The sequence below is a fragment of the Lathyrus oleraceus genome, chromosome 7 (genome assembly GCF_024323335.1).
Source record: "Lathyrus oleraceus cultivar Zhongwan6 chromosome 7, CAAS_Psat_ZW6_1.0, whole genome shotgun sequence".
Classification (NCBI taxonomy): Eukaryota; Viridiplantae; Streptophyta; class Magnoliopsida; order Fabales; family Fabaceae; genus Lathyrus; species Lathyrus oleraceus.
The window spans coordinates 113,755,159-113,778,785 of NC_066585.1; positions in this window are offsets into that span (position 1 = coordinate 113,755,159).

Below are 23,627 nucleotides of genomic sequence, written 5' to 3' on the forward strand. Positions count from 1 at the left end.
CGTGGTATACACCACGTTCCACTTCCATCTTTATTAAAAAAGTGTTAAATAAGAATTAATATTTTTTTGAGTTTTTGATTATGAAAAATGGCTTGACGTTGAATCAAGCATTTGATGAAATTTTTGAAATGGGATGGAATAGAAAGGAGAAATGAATTGGTTTGTTTATTGAGAAAATACTCGACGTTGGATCGAGTCATATTTTTTTGTATTTTTTGAAATTGTTGATTTTATTCTTGTGTTAGTATTAACTAAACAACCAAGCAATAAAGAAATAAAATAGTACAAAAGTATTACACATCGGGGGAGTGGGGTACATTTTGTCAAATGGGGATTCAAAATCATGAAATAATTAAATCGGGCCCAAACAACAAATAATGCATGAGTGTAAGTGCAAGAGAACCGGCTCATTGTAAGAAAGCCCAAGAGTAAGCTATGTGAGGTTATTGGCGATGCTTAAAAAGCAATCGACTTACAAGGGTGTGGAAAATGGGCTCGATATTAAATCGAGAAAATATGATTTTTATAAGTTAAAAAAATGGTTTCGAATGCATGATGCAATTAAAAGAAAAAACAAATCTATATTATTAAACAATAATAAAAAAAAGAAATATAAATAATAAAGCATAAATATGAAAGAAAATATTAAAAGAAAGAAAAACTACGCCTAGGAGTATCGAACCCACTAAACTGAAGATCTAGAAGCCACTCCCCTCCACCAGACCACTTACTAACTAACTGATAATTTAATGCTAACTTAAATGTATAGACTAAGATAAACTAAAAGAGAATAAAAATGAAAAAACTAAATAATAAAAAAAAACTGTAGAGTACCCTCACTAATCCCAACCCCTTGGCCGTTGGTTTCTTCAAAAAAAAATGGGAAATGGAAAATAATTATTGACTGAACCTAGGAAACCTAATCATAAATTTAATAGTTTTAAAAATGACTTATTCTGTATGGAATAAATTAAAAAAAAACATTAAGAAAAAGTACAGACTCGTTCTAACAAAAAACACAACCTCAAATGCTCTCTCTATCTCTTATCCGCCGCTCTCTCTCTCAATCTCACAATGCTCCCTCAATCTCTCACCTAAAACCCTTACGTCTTCAACCTCTCACCTCTCTCACGAGCGCGTCCCCAAACCCAAATACCCTCAACCTCACTCAAATTGTGTAAGAATCCAATGGTTGAAACGAAGAAGCTCACCTTCGGCGGTGGCAACAATGACGAATCTCGAACCTCCCTCTTTCGCCTCTTCCCAATAGGTTGTTTTTTTGATTTTTTAGATTTAGGGTTTTTCTGTTTGCTCCGTTTTTCAATCCGCCTCCCTCTCTCAATTTTTTTGTCGTTAATTTTTCGTCCTCCCCACTGATTTCTCTTTCTCTCCTTTTATGCTCCAGATTAGGGTTTCAAATTCGGTCTCTAGAGCTCAAAGAAGAAAATGCCAAAACACTTTTTTGTGCTCAGTACTGGATTGGCCCTGTTTGATGCTGTAATTCGGAAAGGGTACTCTGAACTTAGCTTTTTCTGATCGCTTTTGCCTTAATCCCAAATTGGGAAATTTCTGGATTTTAATGCTTTGCTGTTAATCCTTTGTTACTGCAGTGAAAAGGTTGTGTCGCATCCGCGAAAAACAACCGGCGAGGCTCAAATAAAAACACAACACAGAGTCGCCACTGCGCGTTATTTATCCCAAAATAGGGAAAGGAAACGCTCAGAGAAACTTGGAAAGGAAATGGTCTCGCGACCAAAGAGAAAGGGTAAGGGAGTCGGTTACGCAAGGGGAAGGTATTAGCACCCCTCACGTCCGTCGTACTCGACGGGATCCACGTTCTAAAATAAAGAATAGGTTGCTAAAACATCACACACACACAGGGAACGCAGGTGGGGTTAAGAGAAGGGAGCTCGATAGGACATCGCATCCTATGCCTACATATCTCGTCTGGAACGAGAATCAGAGCCACTGTAGTTCGGCTTACGCACGCCAAACAACACAAAACACACCAACAGATGGCAAACATGGAGCCCGACAACCACTCGATGGAATTACGTCAGCATCCGAACCAAAACACGCACAAAACGGCAAACGTGGAGCCCGACTGCCAATCACTGGACTTACGTCGGCATCCGAACCAAACACACAATCAGATAACAGGTAAACACACACAAAAAGAAAAAAAAGTGCCCGGAGTGGTCTCGCACGACCACCTGCCTACATACCTCGTCTGGAACGAGGATCAGGGCGATGTAGTTCCCCCTGAAAGGGAAAGGAAGAACATGCAAACTAGTAGGGAGTCGGGAACTCGAGCCTACAAGTCATCAAGCAAGCCAGAAGAGACGCTGAGACGTCAGAAGAAACGGCACACACAGACTAACAGGGAGTCGGGAACTCGAGCCTGATAGCTGCCAAACAAAACACACGCAAAAAAGAAAAGGGTGCCCGGAGAGACCTCGCACGGTCTCCTGCCTACATACCTCATCTGGAACAAGGATCAGGGCGATGTAGTTCCCCCTCAAGGGAAAGAAAATCTAGCCAGAAACCAAGGGAAGACACACTACCAGGGAGCGGGACTCGAGCCTAGTGTTGTCATGCATCGTTACCCTACGTTCAGGTTTCTACCTACTTGCACAACTGCAAGCTAATCCTATCCAGGAAAGAAGCAAGCATACAAGCATACAGATCAAAACAGAGCAAACACAAGCATTTCAAGCAAATATTCACATAGCACACACTATAACCAATCAAGTGAGGCTCACACAATGGGTTTGACTGCCGAAGCAAGTCATCTGTACATGGGTATTATTCGCTCTTAACCTTGCCATTACGAGGCTAAGGTGAAGCAGATGAAAAGGTGAAGTGAGGATGAGACCTCACAGCTCTTATCCCTGACCAGGGAGAGCTTTTAGACAAAGGAGCGTGGGTCCAGAATGGAGGGACCCTTCTACGCTCAAAGACTCTGACTCGATTGTGCAACAGCACGAGATCTTGGGTTTGTGTCCCAATGCATCAACACACAGCAGTGTGAGCAGAGGGACGACTCACAGAGTAGTGGGGGATAGATTGCATATCCCTTTGATCCACCAATTGCCTCATAGAGGTCTTTACCTGCTTGGCACAAATGTAAACATCCACAAACATCGCCTCTTAAGGAGGACTTCAGACAGTTGCCTGGCCAAGTAACAGGCCAGGTCTTCCAGACTACATGAAGAATAGAAGTCCTACCTCAAGTGGTTTAAAAACCAAGCAACAGCAAGCAAGTTCTTAAAGAACTGTAAGCAACTAAATGTACCTGAAAACAATCAAGTATCATCAGTACTCAGACAGACAACAATAAACAGCAAATGTTAATCAGTCAGACTATACAAACAACACAAGCACATAAATGCAAGCTACAAGCTCAAGCTCAAGCTTCACAACCTACAAAACAAAGTTATGTTAGTTCTCCACATCAAACAAATTCAATTTTATTGACTTGAGTCATTCTCCTTAAGCTTTGTGCATTTCATCCTGAAAAGTCAAACCAAATGTGAGAAACTGGACCACTAGGCCAAGCCTAGGGTCCAAAAGGGAGAAAAAATTCTAAACAGCAAGCAATTCTCAACCAAAATCAAATTAATGCAAATAGAAAGCAAATGCAATTGATCCCATATCCATATCATTCATCATTTTCATTTCATGCACAATTTGGTACAAACTAAGTCAAATGCAACACCAAATGTCCAAATAGAATAACTTCAATCAAAAGCATATCAAAACAATTCCAAAAATCCTCAAATAATTCACACCTAAACAGGACATATTCAAGGTGTAGCATGTCAATTTTCATCTCAATTGGACAAAAGGAACTAGGCCAATGAAAATCAAGAAATCCAGACACAATTATTCAAGCCAATTCATAGCATCAACCCAAGCATTCACTTCAAAAATTCATAAATCAGTGAAATCAATTAAGAAATGAATGGGACCAAAACAGTGATGTTCTACAATGTGTCTATAATCAGAATACCAAATTTCACTTTCATCCAAAATCATATGAGAATTTCACACAAGATATACAAACATGTGTCATACAAGCTTGCACAATGAGCATACAGTGAAGAAAATTATCAATCAATTGGAAAATGTCATAGAAAAATTCAGAACAATTCACATGTTATCTTGACATATCAATGATCATCCATGCAAAATTTCAATCCAATCCAACAATCCTAGGCCAGGCAAAAGAATTCATGAAGTTGACCTAGCTAGGTGTGACACAAATTGTCACACCTAGATTCAAAAAATCATAACTCAATCATCATGTATCCAAAAATCACAAACTTTACATGGAAATCACCATCAACATGTCCAGAATGAGCACAAAAAATTTCAATCATTTCCTTTAATGTATGAGTATTTCACATTGAAAATGGCAAAACATGTAAAAAATACACACAAGTCAAAGATCTATAGTCCAAGTCAACAATTCACCATGCACAACTTGTGAAACCATGCTCATAAAAAACTAGAGAAAAAATAGGATCCAACAAAAAAAACCTCATAATTTTTGGACTTGTCAATATTTTTCTATGATTTTTCTAAGTTTGTTAAATTATTGAATGATTATTAAAATGTAATACGAATTAATTAATTAAATTAATGGCAGTTTCGTAAATAACATGTCCAAGGCCAAATTCATTAATTTGGTGGCAGCGCGTTATTGGTGCTTCATGGAGGGAAACAGAATTCAAACGGAAACCAGCACTGTAGCGAATCAAACGGTGAAAAAATCCAGAACTCTCTTCCTTCTTCGCACGCGTGTGTTCTTCAACGGCAGCATCGGCCTCGAGCAATTCTTCACCAAATCAAGCAAATGATACATGTTTGGAAAGGTCTAAGCATGTAGATTAAGGATATGCTAACGCTTTTGCCTAACTCTCACTATATCTCACGGATCGATCAATTAAAGTTTCACACTCAAAACTTGAAAACGCGATATCTCTCTCTACAATCAACCAATCCACAAACCACAACTTGCATCGTATTCTACGTTGAACAATCTTTCAAAAGCATATAACAATTTAAGAAATGATGATGTTCGAATTCTAACCTTAAGTTGAAGACAGAAGTGATTCCTTGAACTTTTGCGCGCAACAATCCAAAACAGATGAAGAAGATGCTTCAGGAAGGTAATTGGAGAAGATAGAACAGCTCGAGAATGCTCCAATTATGAGAAATCGAAATTTGCCATTGATGAGCTCCTTTGCAACAGTTGAGATTCGTGAGGTTTCTTGATGCCACTTGCCAAAACAGTTTGAGAGGAAGATGAATGGAGGAGGAAGCAAAAAGAATTTCGGATTTTGGTGGAGAATTGGAAGAGTTTTGTTGAATTTGCTCTTGAATGTTCTTGAACTTTTGGAGAATTTGGAGGGAAAAGTTTGTTGAGTTTCTTGTAAATTGTGATTGTAATCAGAAGTTAGTTATGATTATGAATATATACTTCCAATTAATCAGCTCTTAATCACCTAATTAGCCAATTGTGTAAGTGATTAGCAAAATGTCACTTTCAAAGCCAAGGGCAAAATGGTATTTTCCTATGGGCTTTGTGACAGCTCATTGACAGCTCACACACTCTCAAAATGACATGTGTGAGCTGTTGCAACTTGTCCCATGGCCATTGGATGTATATTTTGCAATTTCACTATGTCATGGCACTTTTATGCATTTTCAAGTTCATTTCAAAAGTGAATTCTTCAACCATTGCACCTTGACCTGTTATGATGATTCAAACCATTTCCAAATAGCATTTGTGAGGTGTTGCAAAAATCCCCATTCAAAAATTCCCATTATTTCACAAGTTGGACCATTTTGCCCCTGGATCATAGACCCCATCTCCTGATCATGCCCTGATTGGCCCAATGCACCTGATTAGGGTTGACCAGTGGTCAAAACCCTAATCTCAAGGAATCTTGATCAACACTTGATGATGTCAAACCATGATGATGATGAATCATTTTGAACAAGATGAAGACCAATATCTTTTGAGAATCATGAAACCCCAATTTGGACCTCCACATCCTCAGATGATTGCTGACCAGTCCAATGAAACCCTAGCTTGCACTTGACCTCTTATCTTCTGATCAAGACTTGGGAAACTGGCTTTGCACAATGTAACCACATGATATGCAATATGCAATGCCTAATGACTTAAAAATGATATGCAATATGATATGCTAGTCCCAAGAGAGGAGGGCAAATTTTGAGGTGTTACAGCTGCCCCTATTCAATCCACTGTGAACCTGTCGATATGAATAGCCTCGGCTTTCAGATGATCAGGATGAAGAGTGATTGAATACCAAGAACAGACGAACAATTTGCACTCTGATGGGAAAATAATTAACAACGCCTGTCAGCATCGGCGAAGAAACAATCTTGAAGAAAAATCCGTCTGGTACGGAGAAAACTCGGCTTAATCACCGAAACAGCAACGTCGACCTGGATACCAAAATAAATGGTAACGCAGGGATAACTATGGCATGAACGCCACATCCGCTCGGGATTATCATCTCTCTTCTTTTTTATGCTTTTCTTGAACCCCGAAGTTTTCTCTATTTTTCATTTTCTTGAACCCCGAAATCTTCTTTCCTTGTGATAACTCCGCTGGCAACGTTGGAAATAACACCAAATACCACTCTGAGGGCGACACATCTGCGGGTACACCTTCAAAAAAGGAAGGTAGCATGTGTATCTCTTCCTCAGAAGACACCTATAACAACCTCCATTGGCCTCAGCCAGAGTCTAAGGTGACACATGAACAGAAGAAAATCCTAAGGACCTCATCCTGGATATAATCTTCAACTCCAATCTCCATTTGAACCCCAGAACATGCCTCAGCATTTCTTTTCTCCATTTGAACCCCGATCTCCAGAAAATGTCGCAACACTTCCCTTTCTTCATTTGAACCCCATCTCCAGAAAATGCCTCAACATTTCCTTTTCTCCATTTGAACCCCGTCTCCAGTCTCTCGTGATAATTCCGCTGGCAACGTCGGAAATAACACCAAACACCATTCTGAGGGCGACATGTCAGAGAGTATACCTTCACAAAGGAAGGTAGCATGTGTATCTCTTCCTCAAAAGACACCTATAACGACCTCCATTGGCCTCGGCCAGAGTCTAAGGTGACACATGAACAGAAGATAATCCTGAGGACCTCATCCCGGATATAATCTTCAACTCCAATCCTCATTTGAACCCCATCTCCAGAAAATGCCTCAACATTTCCTTTTCTCCATTTGAACCCCGGAATCGCGCTGATCGCGTAACGTCTTCTGATATTATTTCCATCTCTGTCCGACGGAAACATTTCCTCCAATATCGCACTACTGGGGAACATTGCTGATCTGACGTCGTGATGCTGAACTCCTCGGAGTAACACTTTCAACCAGACACTGACTGATGACTGGGAGAAAACTCGACGTTTACTGGACATCGAACAATGATGTTTACAGGCACCAAACAATGACGTTTACAGGACATCGATCAATGATGTTGACAGGCATCAAACAATGATGTTTACAGGACATCAAACAAGGATGTTGACAGGACATCAAACAAGGATGTTGACAGGACATCGAACAAGGATGTTGACAGGACATCAAACAATGATGTTGACAGGACATCAAACAATGATGTTGACAGGACATCAAACAAGGATGTTGACAGGACATCAAACAATGATGTTGACAGGACATCAAACAATGATGTTTACAGGCATCAAACAATGATGTTTACAGGCATCAAACAATGATGTTTACAGGCATCAAACAATGATGTTGACAGGCATCAAACAATGATGTTGACAGGACATCGAACAATGATGTTTACAGGCATCAGACAATGATGTTTACAGGCATCAGACAATGATCGACCAGACATTAAACAATGACTGGGAAATAACTTGACGTTGACTGGACATCGAATGATGATGTTTACTGACACCAAAGAAAGCTCGCTCAGACACTAAACAATGACTGGGAAATAACTTGACGTTGACTGGACATCGAATGATGATGTTTACTGACACCAAAGAAAGCTCGACCAGACACTAAACAATGACTGGGAAATACTGCTGCTCCAAAATCCCGCTGCTGAACTCCTCGGAGTATCGTCTTCACTGTCCGGCAAAACCAATCCTCAAGCGGTAACCACGGCTTGAATCGCGCTGATCGCGTAACATTTCTATCTCTGCCCGACGGAAAAACTCCTCCAATATCGCACTACTGGGGAAATACCTTTGATCAAATCATGAGGCTGAACTCCTCGGAGTAACACCTCTACTTCTGGTAAAACCACCTCTCAAACGGTAACCACGGCTTGAGACTAGCTCTATGCTTGTAACAATGATGCATGATCTTTTTCTGCGTAATGCTCCATAATTATGGAAATGCTACGCGATTTATTATTGTTTCTATGCAATATGCTATGCTTATTTACATGATGAATGCATAAAAAGTATCCCTCTCAGGGACTCTTCTGAAGAGCACGAGACACTCTGCTGAGGAACTCGTCAATACTCCGATCTCCACCCTGCTGGGGAATAGCACTGCTGCTGCTGGGAAAGGTGACCCTTGCTGAGGAAACCTCCTTTGCACCCAATCCGCTCGGGAAACTGCTGGGGATAAGAACCACCAACACTCTGTGGGGATATACCAGTCTTTAACTTGCTGAGGATATCAATCCTGAACCTGCTTCGGGGAACCCTCACAGATACCTGTCGACTTTACTGGGGAAATATTCACAGGTACTCTGCTGGGAAACAGCAACCTCCAGGCCTGGTGACTGGGGAGGCATTGATTTGACACCTGCTGGGGATAACCATCCTGACCCTGCTAGGGAAGCGAATGCCACTCCGCTGGGGACAACCCATGCAATCCATAGGTAGAATCAACTCAGCTGGGGATGCAGATATCAGTCCGCTACGGAAACTCATCCAATCCACTGGTAGGATGAACACTGCTGGAGATATATTTCATTGAAACCCGCTCCACTAGGGGAATAGCAACTTTCAGACCTGGCTGCTGAGGAAACACCGCTTTAAACCTGCCTGGGATAACCATCACGACTCGGCTGGGAACCACAGACCTCGGATCTGCTGGGGAGCTAGTCCTCTGATTCTGCTTGGGGACCTAGCTGGGAAATGAGAAAAGTTGGTACAGAACACCTGTCGACTCGTCGAATCACGGTATCCACCTCCCAATCTCGTATCAGCTCTCCACTTTTGAGAACTCCCAGACTCGTCTGGACCTTTTCTGCTCCATCATCTTGTATTCCAAGGTCGCGTCGCGCTCGACGAAGAGCGAACTCCTGGGATTTATACAGAAGTTTCAATTTTCCGACTTTGAAGAGTCTTCTTGATTAATTCCAAAGGTCGTCGTACGTCTCGACGTCTTCTCATCGTCGCTTCTCTACCCATTCACTCATCCCTGATTGGACCCTGCGGGGAATCTCTACAGACTTTTCAATCTTCCGATTTTGAAGAGTCTTCTTGATTATCATCAAGGATCGTCGTACGTCTCAACGTCTTCTCCGTCATCCCTTCATATTCATTCGTCCCCGATTGGACTCCATGGGGATTTGTTTACAACAGCTTCCACATCACCACCTGCAAGTGAGTGAACATACATAACAGTTCCTGCAAAACAAATCGTTAGATAAAACCGTGCCCCAGGCGTGTCAAGATTTCAACACTTGGGTCACTCAATCCTTCCGAATAAGATTTCAAGTTTTCGATCTTATAAACATGCATTGGAAGGAACCTGTATGTGTTAAAATGCAAGATTCTTTATCAAAAGTATCTGGATGTTTTTGCAATCAAAGCAGTAATGAAAAACAAAACAAAATTATTTGACTGAATATGCATTTTATTGATTGAAAAAAGTGTGGCTCAAATGAGCAATACAAAGGAAGCAATTCCTGAAAAGAGGTAATTGCGTAAAAAAAGAAAAATCTATCCTAAGGGCAATGTGAAACCCGCAATCTCATCGAGTTCCAACTCGGTTACACCCCATATGTCCTCAGACTCTCCATGCTTTCTGCCTTCTGAACAAGACGTTTCTGATTGATCCCTACCGGGTATTATCCACGATGCCTTAACCAAAGCGCAAACGATCATGCTGGACGCAGTTGTTCGTTTCAATCCCTCTTTTGCCTGGACCGCCCTTTCGGGTTTTCAGTCCACCGGGATACCCATTTTTGCCCAAGTCGCCTTTTCAGGTTTTCGACTTGCCGGGTGTATATTTTTTCATTTTTTCCTAATTTTTGCCCGAACCTTTCTTTCTGTTTTTTGGTTCGCCGGGATGCCCCTTTTTGCCTGGACTATTTTATTCTTTTCGTCCAGCGGGTCAATTCATACGAAGTATTTTTAAACTGCGTCCGCATTCACAGGGGATGGAAAATCCTCGCCATCCATGGTCGTCAACAACAAGGCTCCACCAGAGAAAACCTTCTTGACCACGAATGGACCTTCATAATTCGGCGTCCATTTGCCCCTTCGATCGTTTTGAGGAGGAAGGATCCTTTTCAACACCATATCACCTACGTGATATACCCGAGGTCGCACCTTCTTGTCAAAAGCACGCTTCATCCTTTGCTAGTATAACTGCCCATGACAAATGGCTGCTAGCCTCTTTTCCCCAATCAGGCTCAACTCTTCGTACCGGGTCCTTACCCATTCAGCCTCTTGCAACTTCACGTCCATCAGGACTCTCAAAGAGGGAATTTGAATCTCAACAGGTAACACTGCTTCCATCCCATATACCAGTGAGAAAGGCGTTGCCCCAATAGATGTACGCACCGACGTTCGATACCCATGCAATGCAAACAGCAACATCTCATGCCAGTCTCTGTAGGTTACCACCATTTTCTGCACAATCGCATCGTCGGTGCATTCAAACGTTATCCGGGCAACGAGAGCTTACTCACCTTAACCTCCCCATCAGACATCAGAATCCGTTCGGATTCAGGGTCAGGCCCCTCCTCCGGGATCGGCTACTCTCAATCTTTCGATTAGAGCACCTCGAGATGTCCTCATCAGGGACTCCAACTTCCTTGGTTGATAATCCTCAATGGGTTGCGGGGCGATGTAATCAGACAATACACCCCTTTATTGCTTTCTGAGAGTATCACAAATCGGTCAACATTATTTTGCACTCTCACCACCCATCCAGTCGATGCTGGCTTCTCAAACACATACTCGATCGGATCCATCTCGGAAATCCACAAGGTGGTATGAACCAGCATATACTGTCTCAGTCGGCGAGCAGCCTATGCCAAAGTACAGCAAGTTTTCTCGAACAGTGAATGTATTGTTTCACAGTCGGTAAACTTTTTGCTAAGGTAAATTGCATGCTCTTTTCGACAAGACTCGTCATGCTGACCCACTTCACCTCGTAGACCCCTCGAAGGCTGTCAAGTACCAGATTAACAGTCTCTCTCCATAGGGAGGCATCAGAATCAGAGGTTCCTGCAACTTATTCTTTTATTTTTTCAATGCCCCTTGGCAATCAATATTTCACCTGACCGTTTGATCTTTTTTTTTTCACCATCTGAATATAGGTTCACACGTGGCTTGTTAGATGAGATGTGAACCATGACAGGTAGTTCAATCTCTCTAAGAAACCACTAACCTCTTCTTTGTTCTCGGTTCAGGCACTTCTTGTTTTTTTTTTTTTTTTTTTTTTTTTTTTTTTTTGCAGGATCAACCTCGATTCCTCTCTGACAATGAACCCCAATCATCTTACCGGATCGCACTCTGGTAGTGCACTTACTTGAATTCAACCTCAGTTTGAATTGTCTCAACCAGTCAACCGACTTGCCCCGGTCTGCCAGATGCCCCTCTTCTGTTTGGGACTTTGCTATCATGTCATCAACATAGCATTGGATTCCACGATGAATCATATCATGAAACAAAGTCACTCTGATACGTGACACCGGCATTCTGCTTCTCTAGAGGACAGTCTTCTTTCTATGGTAGCTTGTGCGCAACGACACCGGTATCCGTCCCTGGCATATCCTGACATGACCAGGCAAAGGTATTCACATGTTCCTTCAACAGGGCTACCATTCTGCTCTCAACTCGCCTCTGCAGCGGCTCCAATTTTCCTTTCCTTCCTGACCTCGGCAGTACACAGGTTAACAATCTCAATTCGCTCTTCGAGCGGCTGAATCACCTTCTCCTCTTGTTTCAACAACCTGGCTAATCTCCCAGCAGATCACAATCTTCTTCGTCTTCTTCTTCAGCAAGATAGATCGAATTGTCGAAGTCATATGAGGGGTAACCAAATTGTTATCAACGAGATCCGGAGAATTATTTTTTTGCATTCGGAACGAGACAAATCAAAAAAGAAAAATGAAAATAAACATTGCCATTTTTATTTGTTTTTAAACTGCAAAAATAAATGAAAAACAGGGAACACCGTTTTTTGACTGAAAAACATCCATTTATTAATGATGCAGAAATGTTGCAAAATATGAACATGAGGTGGCCCTTACAATGAACCATTACGTGTCGGGCAACACGCATGGCTTTCATGCAAATAAAATTGAGAAACAAGAAACATTACTCTTCCGGAGGAGTGACAGTGCTGATTTTTCAGGCCTTCCAGTTCCCTGGTACGCACGCTTTTATCCACGACTCCAGCTCACAGTCACTGTCAGTCTCTTCCCCCATCGCACAGACGCGATCTGAATTTTCAGCAATTGCACCCACCATCGCCTGTCCATGCGCCGGCATGGGATTGGCATTAGCATTCAATGACAATGTAAAATTGAGGGCCTTGGAATCCACCAGATCTTGGACAGTATGCTTGAAGGCTCTACAACCCTCAATGTTATGCCCAGGCGCACCAGAATGGAATTCACACCTGGCGTTCTCATTATAGTTAGGTGGCCTCTGATCTGATCTCAATGGAGCTAACATCCTTGGCTGAACCATCCCTAGATCCATCAACTTCTTAAACAGAAGAGCATACGTCATGGGTGGTTTATCAAAATGACGATCAACCCCCTTTCCTCTCACTTGGCTCCCAGCTCCCTGTGCCCTCTGTGGAGTTGTCTGAGGTTGCTGTCGGACTGACTGTTTACCAGCAGGGATGGTTACTGCAGCAGTGTGCTGGTAGTAACGACCCCTACCGTGTCCTCTCTGGGCGTACACAACACTCGATTCACCCTCATCCTTGTGCTGGTCATTACCAAAGGATTTCTCCGGTCCAGATGACGAAGCATTTCCTTGCATGTTCCCCATTTTCAGCCAGTCTTCAATCCTCCCCACCTTTTCGGCGATTACTTTCTGCCCCAAGGCGAACTCTTGCATGACATGAATCAGCTCTCCCATCTTCTCTTTCAGCTCGAGAACGTCGGCGTTGGACGGATTCATCATTCCTGTGTCAATCAAACAGGTTAGAAACTGACACCTGCAAAATAGAAAACAAGTTATTATGCATGAATGCAATGTCCATCCACATGAGGAACACTTTGTCTCTTGATCCTGGCTTCATTGAGACAAATAATAATCCGGCAGCAATATTCTGACATTCAGCATTTGACTTCCCCATTCATATCAGAGATATATGATTTAGCATGATACCCCCAACCATGTGTGTGCTTGTGTGATTGCATACGGTAAAGCAAATAAAGCTTGAAGATCAACCACTGAATGAAAAATACCATCACATAACAAAAGTGCACAAACAGTGCCATAGTCATACATCAAACCAGATAGAATTCAAATACAATCCTCCAAAATCAGGAAAGAAATACAAGCAAGTAGAGTCCGTCAACAAGCCTGGCGGTAATCCAATACAAATGAAAGATCTAGCTGGATGAGGGTCCCACAGATGGCCCTATCTCATCTTCCATCTTCGCGAACTCTACGGCGAACCTGAGCTCGGTGTTCTCCTGCTGCAATCTCCCCACTTCTTTCTGATGAATCTTCATCTGTCTGAAGTAGTGGTCTCTCTCAGCAATGTAATGATCTCTCTCGGCGATATAATGATCTCTCTCGGCGATGATCTTCGCTTTCTTTGCTTCCCACTCTGTAGCAAGGCTCCGGGCTCTAGCATCTCTCTGATCCTTCACGAGAATCTGCCTCCTCTTCTCATCTTCAATGACTTTTGAAGCTCTAGCCAATCTCTCTTTGGTGATGTCGTGCTCTCTGGTAGAGGACGCTAAGGCCTGATTAACCTTCCCATAGTAGCTGGTATCCATCTCAAAGCGCTTGGCTTCCAGGGCATATCGTTTGTCTTGATCTTCCATCTTCACTTTGATCTCCTGATTAGCTGTCTGAAACCGAGCAACACTCCTCTCCAATTCAGCTTTCTCTGCAAGTAACTGATCTCTGGCTCTCTTCATCTCGAGGAATTCTTCCATACTGACAGAAGAACTTGGACCCTCGATCATAGGACACCCAAGATCACCTCCAGGAAATGGTAGAAATGTAACCTCAATTCTCTTCCGCAACCAATCCTCAAATAATGGAAGATACCGACAATTGACCTTCCCATAAGGAACTTTGCCTTTTCTCCGGATATCACGCCACTCATCCAATACTTGCCTCAGCTTGGTCTGGTTACCATCAATCGGGAAATAAAAGGACTCCTGAATCTCTCGCCCGAGAGGAGGACCCTCTACAGCAAACCCCATCTGTCTCCTGAGAAGCACCGGGTTGTAATTGATGCAACCCTGAACTCCCACAAGAGGCACATTAGGTAAACTCCCACAACTGTATATAAAATCCCGTCCTGCCAAACCATTATGAGTCCATGCAATGTCATCTGCCCGCAAACCCATCAACCTGAAGGACCACTTGACAGAAGGATCAAGATGAGCAAAAGCACCTCTGGAAGGCAAATACCCCATAAACCACCTGAAGAGTAACTGAGCACAGCACCGGATCAAACCCCCACGCCGTTTCTCATTCCTGTTATGAACTGAGTAGTAGACATCTCCGATCAGAGTAGGAATAGGGTTCTTCTGCATGAACAATCTGATAGCATTATGGTCCACAAAGTTCTTCTGATTAGGAAACAGAACTATCCCATAAATGCTCACAGCAACCAAAGCACAAACCGTCTTCCAATTACCCATAACAGCATGTTCCTTGGCATTAGCCTCCAAGAAACTCAAATGAAATCCAGGTAACTTCCCCTTCTCCTTCAATCCTTCCTTGACCATTTCCGGACTCAAATAAAGAGCACGAGAAATCCCAAGGACATCTGGCTCCGCCCTAGTGACATGAAAAGGAATCTGATCGCGGATCTGCATACCCAGGATGCTAGCATAGTCCTCCATCAGAGGTCCCAACAGATAATCTGGAAATACGAAACACCTCAGCCCAGGATCATAGAACTGAAGAAGAGTATGAATGGCACTTCTGTCACTGTCTGTGAGTCTGAAAACCGTCTTCAGGATACTACCGTATGACTCTCTGAACATCCCCACATGGTCGGGAGTAATCAATGTTATCATCTCCTTCAGCACACCAATCTCAGGATCGAAGAAACTGTAGGCAATGTTGTCTTTCAGACCGGTCCTCATGTCTGAACAGGAAGTCTCTCAACCAGGATCTCGATCAAAAATGTCCCTGCATATGGGTAAACATGTGTTAGATGCAATTAATGCAAGATGTAATGATGCTGATGAATGAATGCAATGCATTGCCATCCTCCAAGTCATCTGATCATCTACACTGAAACCTGGTCTCTGAACTGATCATAACCATCTGAGGGAATATGTAACCACCAATCCATCTCAAGAGTTCCGAAATAAACGGAAGACAGATCCATCATCATCATCATCAAACCATCTCTGAGCTGATACCAATAACCATCTGAATCGGCCCGGGGAATCCCGAAGTAAACGGATCCCCAATGATAAAATCGGCCCAGGGAATCCTGAAATAAACGGATCCCCACTGATAAATACCACGGACAGCACTCCGGCGTCTCGGAAATAAATGGCCATAAATCCGACTTATAAATACGACTCTGATCAACGGAACCAATAGTCACCATCTGAGTCACCATCTGAACATGCATCTGAAAGAATCACCCTCCCCTCACAGGTAAATTTTAAACAGGTCATCCTAAGGCGGATAATAGTCTCGACAATCGGGCAGAGATACTCAATGGGTTTGCCCTTTCGGGTGTGCCATTGTAGCTCTCCCGAGATCGTCTAAACCAAAGATCCGGGAAATGATCGGTCACCAGAGTCAACAGTTCAGATGACGTAACTCAACCAAAGTGGAATATCCACAGAGGCAAGCACTATCAAATGAACCTCGTCCGGCTTGTGGTACATCATGCTGCCAGGCACATATTGACTTAACATGAAAGAGGCAACATGAGACCACACTAATCCTAGGTGTATACTCGGGCCTGGGTTTTAGCCCCACTCAGAACACCCACCCCAAACAGAGGAACCACCTGCACAGAGGACGGCAACATGATAGTATGATGCATGCAAATATTTATGCAAATATATACACTGGTTAGAATAATAAATGCAATAAATCAAACAACACAAGCAACCTAAACCATCCTAGAACGCTAGGAAGAACTCGCTTAGGGAAGATGGACCAGCACAGGTCTACATCCACAGATCCCCAGCAGAGTCGCCAGCTGTCGCATCCGCGAAAAACAACCGGCGAGGCTCAAATAAAAACACAACACAGATTCGCCACTGCGCGTTATTTATCCCAAAATAGGGAAAGGAAACGCTCAGAGAAACCTGGAAAGGAAATGGTCTCGCGACCAAAGAGAAAGGGTAAGGGAGTCGGTTACGCAAGGGGAAGGTATTAGCACCCCTCACGTCCGTCGTACTCGACGGGATCCACGTTCTAAAATAAAGAATAGGTTGCTAAAACATCACACACACACAAGGAACGCAGGTGGGGTTAAGAGAAGGGAGCTCGATAGGACATCGCATCCTATGCCTACATATCTCGTCTGGAACGAGAATCAGAGCCACTGTAGTTCGGCTTACGCACGCCAAACAACACAAAACACACCAACAGATGGCAAACATGGAGCCCGACAACCACTCGATGGAATTACGTCAGCATCCGAACCAAAACACGCACAAAACGGCAAACGTGGAGCCCGACTGCCAATCACTGGACTTACGTCGGCATCCGAACCAAACACACAATCAGATAACAGGTAAACACACACAAAAAGAAAAAAAAGTGCCCGGAGTGGTCTCGCACGACCACCTGCCTACATACCTCGTCTGGAACGAGGATCAGGGCGATGTAGTTTCCCCTGAAAGGGAAAGGAAGAACATGCAAACTAGTAGGGAGTCGGGAACTCGAGCCTACAAGTCATCAAGCAAGCCAGAAGAGCCCCTGAGACGTCAGAAGAAACGGCACACACAGACTAACAGGGATTCGGGAACTCGAGCCTGATAGCTGCCAAACAAAACACACGCAAAAAAGAAAGGGTGCCCGGAGAGACCTCGCACGGTCTCCTGCCTACATACCTCGTCTGGAACAAGGATCAGGGCGATGTAGTTCCCCCTCAAGGGAAAGAAAATCTAGCCAGAAACCAAGGGAAGACACACTACCAGGGAGCGGGACTCGAGGCTAGTGTCGTCATGCATCGTTACCCTACGTTCAGGTTTCTACCTACTTGCACAACTGCAAGCTAATCCTATCCAGGAAAGAAGCAAGCATACAAGCATACAGATCAAAACAGAGCAAACATAAGCATTTCAAGCAAATATTCACATAGCACACACTATAACCAATCAAGTGAGGCTCACACAATGGGTTTGACTGCCGAAGCAAGTCATCTGTACATGGGTATTATTCGCTCTTAACCTTGCCATTACGAGGCTAAGGTGAAGCAGATGAAAAGGTGAAGTGAGGATGAGACCTCACAGCTCTTATCCCTGACCAGGGAGAGCTTTTAGACAAAGGAGCGTGGGTCCAGAATGGAGGGACCCTTCTACGCTCAAAGACTCTGACTCGATTGTTCAACAGCACGAGATCTTGGGTTTGTGTCCCAATGCATCAACACACAGCAGTGTGAGCAGAGGGACGACTCACAGAGTAGTGGAGGATAGATTGCATATCCCTTTGATCCACCAATTGCCTCATAGAGGTCTTTACCTGCTTGGCACAAATGTAAACATCCACAAACATCGCCTCTTAAGGAGGACTTCAGACAGTTGTCTGGCCAAGTAACAGGCCAGGTCTTCCAGACTACATGAAGAATAGAAGTCCTACCTCAAGTGGTTTAAAAACCAAGCAACAGCAAGCAAGTTCTTAAAGAACTGTAAGCAACTAAATGTACCTGAAAACAATCAAGTATCATCAGTACTCAGACAGACAACAATAAACAGCAAATGTTAATCAGTCAGACTATACAAACAACACAAGCACATAAATGCAAGCTACAAGCTCAAGCTCAAGCTTCACAACCTACAAAACAAAGTTATGTTAGTTCTCCACATCAAACAAATTCAATTTTATTGACTTGAGTCATTCTCCTTAAGCTTTGTGCATTTCATCCTGAAAAGTCAAACCAAATGTGAGAAACTGGACCACTAGGCCAAGCCTAGGGTCCAAAAGGGAGAAAAAATTCTAAACAGCAAGCAATTCTCAACCAAAATCAAATTAATGCAAATAGAAAGCAAATGCAATTGATCCCATATCCATATCATTCATCATTTTCATTTCATGCACAATTTGGTACAAACTAAGTCAAATGCAACACCAAATGTCCAAATAGAATAACTTCAATCAAAAGCATATCAAAACAATTCCAAAAATCCTCAAATAATTCACACCTAAACAGGACATATTCAAGGTGTAGCATGTCAATTTTCAGCTCAATTGGACAAAAGGAACTAGGCCAATGAAAATCAAGAAATCCAGACACAATTATTCAAGCCAATTCATAGCATCAACCCAAGCATTCACTTCAAAAATTCATAAATCAGTGAAATCAATTAAGAAATGAATGGGACCAAAACAGTGATGTTCTACAATGTGTCTATAATCAGAATACCAAATTTCACTTTCATCCAAAACCATATGAGAATTTCACACAAGATATACAAACATGTGTCATGCAAGCTTGCACAATGAGCATACAGTGAAGAAAATTATCAATCAAATCGAAAACACCATAGAAAAATCCAGAACAATTCACATGTTATCTTGACATATCAATGATCATCCATGCAAAATTTCAATCCAATCCAACAATCCTAGGCCAGGCAAATGAATTCATGAAGTTGACCTAGCTAGGTGTGACACAAATTGTCACACCTAGATTCAGAAAATCATAACTCAATCATCAGGTATCCAAAAATCACAAACTTTACATGGAAATCACCATCAACATGACCAGAATGAGCACAAAAAATTTCAATCATTTCCTTTAATGTATGAGCATTTCACATTGAAAATGGCAAAACATGTAAAAAATACACACAAGTCAAAGATCTATAGTCCAAGTCAACAATTCACCATGCACAACTTGTGAAACCATGCTCATAAAAAACTAGAGAAAAAATAGGATCCAACAAAAAAAACCTCATAATTTTTGGACTTGTCAATATTTTTCTATGATTTTTCTAAGTTTGTTAAATTATTGAATGATTATTAAAATGTAATACGAATTAATTAATTAAATTAATGGCAGTTTCGTAAATAACATGTCCAAGGCCAAATTCATTAATTCGGTGGCAGCGCGTTATTGGTGCTTCATGGAGGGAAACAGAATTCAAATGGAAACCAGCACTGTAGCGAATCAAACGGTGAAAAAATCCAGAACTCTCTTCCTTCTTCGCACGCGTGTGTTCTTCAACGGCAGCATCGGCCTCGAGCAATTCTTCACCAAATCAAGCAAATGATACATGTTTGGAAAGGTCTAAGCATGTAGATTAAGGATATGCTAACGCTTTTGCCTAACTCTCACTATATCTCACGGATCGATCAATTAAAGTTTCACACTCAAAACTTGAAAACGCGATATCTCTCTCTACAATCAACCAATCCACAAACCACAACTTGCATCGTATTCTACGTTGAACAATCTTTCAAAAGCATATAACAATTTAAGAAATGATGATGTTCGAATTCTAACCTTAAGTTGAAGACAGAAGTGATTCCTTGAACTTTTGCGCCCAACAATCCAAAACAGATGAAGAAGATGCTTCAGGAAGGTAATTGGAGAAGATAGAACAGCTCGAGAATGCTCCAATTATGAGAAATCGAAATTTTTCATTGATGAGCTCCTTTGCAACAGTTGAGATTCGTGAGGTTTCTTGATGCCACTTGCCAAAACAGTTTGAGAGGAAGATGAATGGAGGAGGAAGCAAAAAGAATTTCGGATTTTGGTGGAGAATTGGAAGAGTTTTGTTGAATTTGCTCTTGAATGTTCTTGAACTTTTGGAGAATTTGGAGGGAAAAGTTTGTTGAGTTTCTTGTAAATTGTGATTGTAATCAGAAGTTAGTTATGATTATGAATATATACTTCCAATTAATCAGCTCTTAATCACCTAATTAGCCAATTGTGTAAGTGATTAGCAAAATGTCACTTTCAAAGCCAAGGGCAAAATGGTATTTTCCTATGGGCTTTGTGACAGCTCATTGACAGCTCACACACTCTCAAAATGACATGTGTGAGCTGTTGCAACTTGTCCCATGGCCATTGGATGTATATTTTGCAATTTCACTATGTCATGGCACTTTTATGCATTTTCAAGTTCATTTCAAAAGTGAATTCTTCAACCATTGCACCTTGACCTGTTATGATGATTCAAACCATTTCCAAATAGCATTTGTGAGGTGTTACAAAAATCCCCATTCAAAAATTCCCATTATTTCACAAGTTGGACCATTTTGCCCCTGGATCTTTAACTGTACACTTGAAATTTGACTTTTTGCATTGAACATTTTTGATGAATTCCAATTATGCACCATGAAAGTACATGTCAAATGGAGTTTGCACATAAAAAGATCACTCAATTTGGACACCCCATGTGGAAGTTATGCCACTTTGATTATGGGTCATTTTTGAAATTGAATGGACCATAACTTGCCAACCATACATGGGAATTTCAAGTTCTTGGACTTTTTGGAAAGGTGAGAGCAAGATCTACAACTTTCATGTTGAACAAATTTTAATTTGAAGCTTCCTTGGACATGTAATTTTGTGGTCAAAAACTTTCCATTTTTAGAAACTTCCATTACAAGTCACTTTCTATTTTTGGCAATTTTTGTCCTGACTTGATTTTCTCCATTCTTGAGTTTTGAAATATCAAATAACACTTGTTCCAACATGAATGAAGTGTATCCAACTCATTTTCACCTCCAAATCCATTAAATCATGCACAGTTGACCACAGTTGACTTTTTCAACTGATAGATGAATTTGGCAATGCATAGATCAATCTGAGCTCCAATCCTCTGATGAAATGGCCCAAGGGTGAAACCCTAGCCTCAATTAACTTAATAAAACCATAGAATGATCTCCACATACATCATAGACCCCATCTCCTGATCATGCCCTGATTGGCCCAATGCACCTAATTAGGGTTGACCAGTGGTCAAAACCCTAATCTCAAGGAATCTTGATCAACACTTGATGATGTCAAACCATGATGATGATGATGAATCATTTTGAACAAGATGAAGACCAATATCTTTTGAGAATCATGAAACCCCAATTTGGACCTCCACATCCTCAGATGATTGTTGACCAGTCCAATGAAACCCTAGCTTGCACTTGACCTCTTATCTTCTGATCAAGACTTGGGAAACTGGCTTTGCACAATGTAACCACATGATATGCAATATGCAATGCCTAATGACTTAAAAATGATATGCAATATGATATGCTAGTCCCAAGAGAGGAGGGCAAATTTTGAGGTGTTACAGGTTGCAATGGTGAAAACGTGAGGAGCTTCGGTTCAGCCAAGCAAGCCGACGATGATGGAACCAGTTCTGTGGATTTCTTTTGATCGATTCCGTTATATCCAAAATAATAAAGGTAATTCAGTTCAACCTATTCCTCAACCCTGTTTCCTGCAATAATATAATTTGCTCGTTTTTTTTTATCCGTTAAAACGTAAGCTTCAAATTTCCTTGACTAATAGAAGAGCGTTCACAACTTTGATGCGCAGGTACAGATGATTCGGCGGACCTGTTCTTTGGCAGTCGAGACAATGTAGGTGCTAAAACTAAACGGTGGTATAGAAACCATAAATGCAAACCAGTACTTCGGTGTCTTGTTATTTGTTGGCTGCTGCAGCCGTATTAATGTATTTGGGGCTGTTTGGCTATGCTGACTTGTGGTTTCAATTGGCGGGTTGACTCAAGGAATAGCATCTCAAATGGTTGTCTGTCGCAATTCGTCGACAAGGCTTCCGGTGCTCTGTTGGAGTTGAGTTACCTACAAATGCAGCTCTTTCTCTTTAGTTGTAACCGGTATTTCCTGCATAAGATTGCTCTGTTAGATTGACAGGCTTAACCTTCATTTCCTTCCGCTGCAGGTTTGTCAAGGATGTATCAATTCAACAATGTGATCACTAATGCTAACAAGCCATTCCATCTCTCTCTGGCACATTTCTTTTCTTCGAAATTCACATTGATCTTGTGTTGTTGTTGTAGCCTGCTTGTTTGGTTTTAATGATGGCAAGTTCAATCGGACGTAACTGAAGTGTTATGGACCGCTGTAGGTGATGACAGGATGCAAGTGTAAGGCTTGTCATGGTAAGTTCTCGAATTGGACATATGACAAGAACAAGAATTGATGTCCGCTTTTGACCACGATCAATTGGCAGAGACTTCACAACAACTTCAATCGATGGAAGCAAAAAGGCAACTGTTTCTGTACTTGTTGAACACTACAATAATTTCTTCACCATTTGCTCTTCATTTTCTTGTTGTAACAAGAACACCATTTTCTTTATTTCAGGTACATGCTGGACTTCTTATGCGTTTTTGTGGCATCCGGTACTATTGGATTCTATACATGCTTTTGGTTCACAAGGCTCATCCACTCTTCATTCAAAATTGATTAGTTATAGCAGTCAATGGTTTGTGCTACATCTCCAAATAAGAAAGGCATTGAAGCATAACTAAGAAGCTTAGAGCAAATGAAGGGTCCAATAGCAAAATTTGGCACAAGAGTGACAACATCCAATCCATCTTCTCCTCTCTCTGAATTTGATGCAAGTTTTGATTTTATTTTCTTTTGTAGGATTGAAATTGAAGTGTTGATTTTGTTAAGGATTTGTTGCAGGGCCTGCCATCACTACTGTTATGATGTTTTGGGCGTGACAAGGCATAGCTCTGTTCAGATGTTAAGTTCCAGAATGATAATAAGGCCGGCACCAACAATGATCTTATCGTTGGAGAGAAGCTAATGCCAGCAGTTGGTGTCCAGTTGTATCCCACAAATATACTGTCCTATCATCACCGGCTGTCACAAAAAGGTGCCGACTAAACCGAGAATAATCAAGAACTCTCAACATCTATTGATTGGGATCTTTGAGTTTAGTCGTCCTTCGCCTAGAGGCAAGGTTATGAAGTGTAAGGTCTCCATTGAGGCTAACAGAAGCCAAATTATATAAG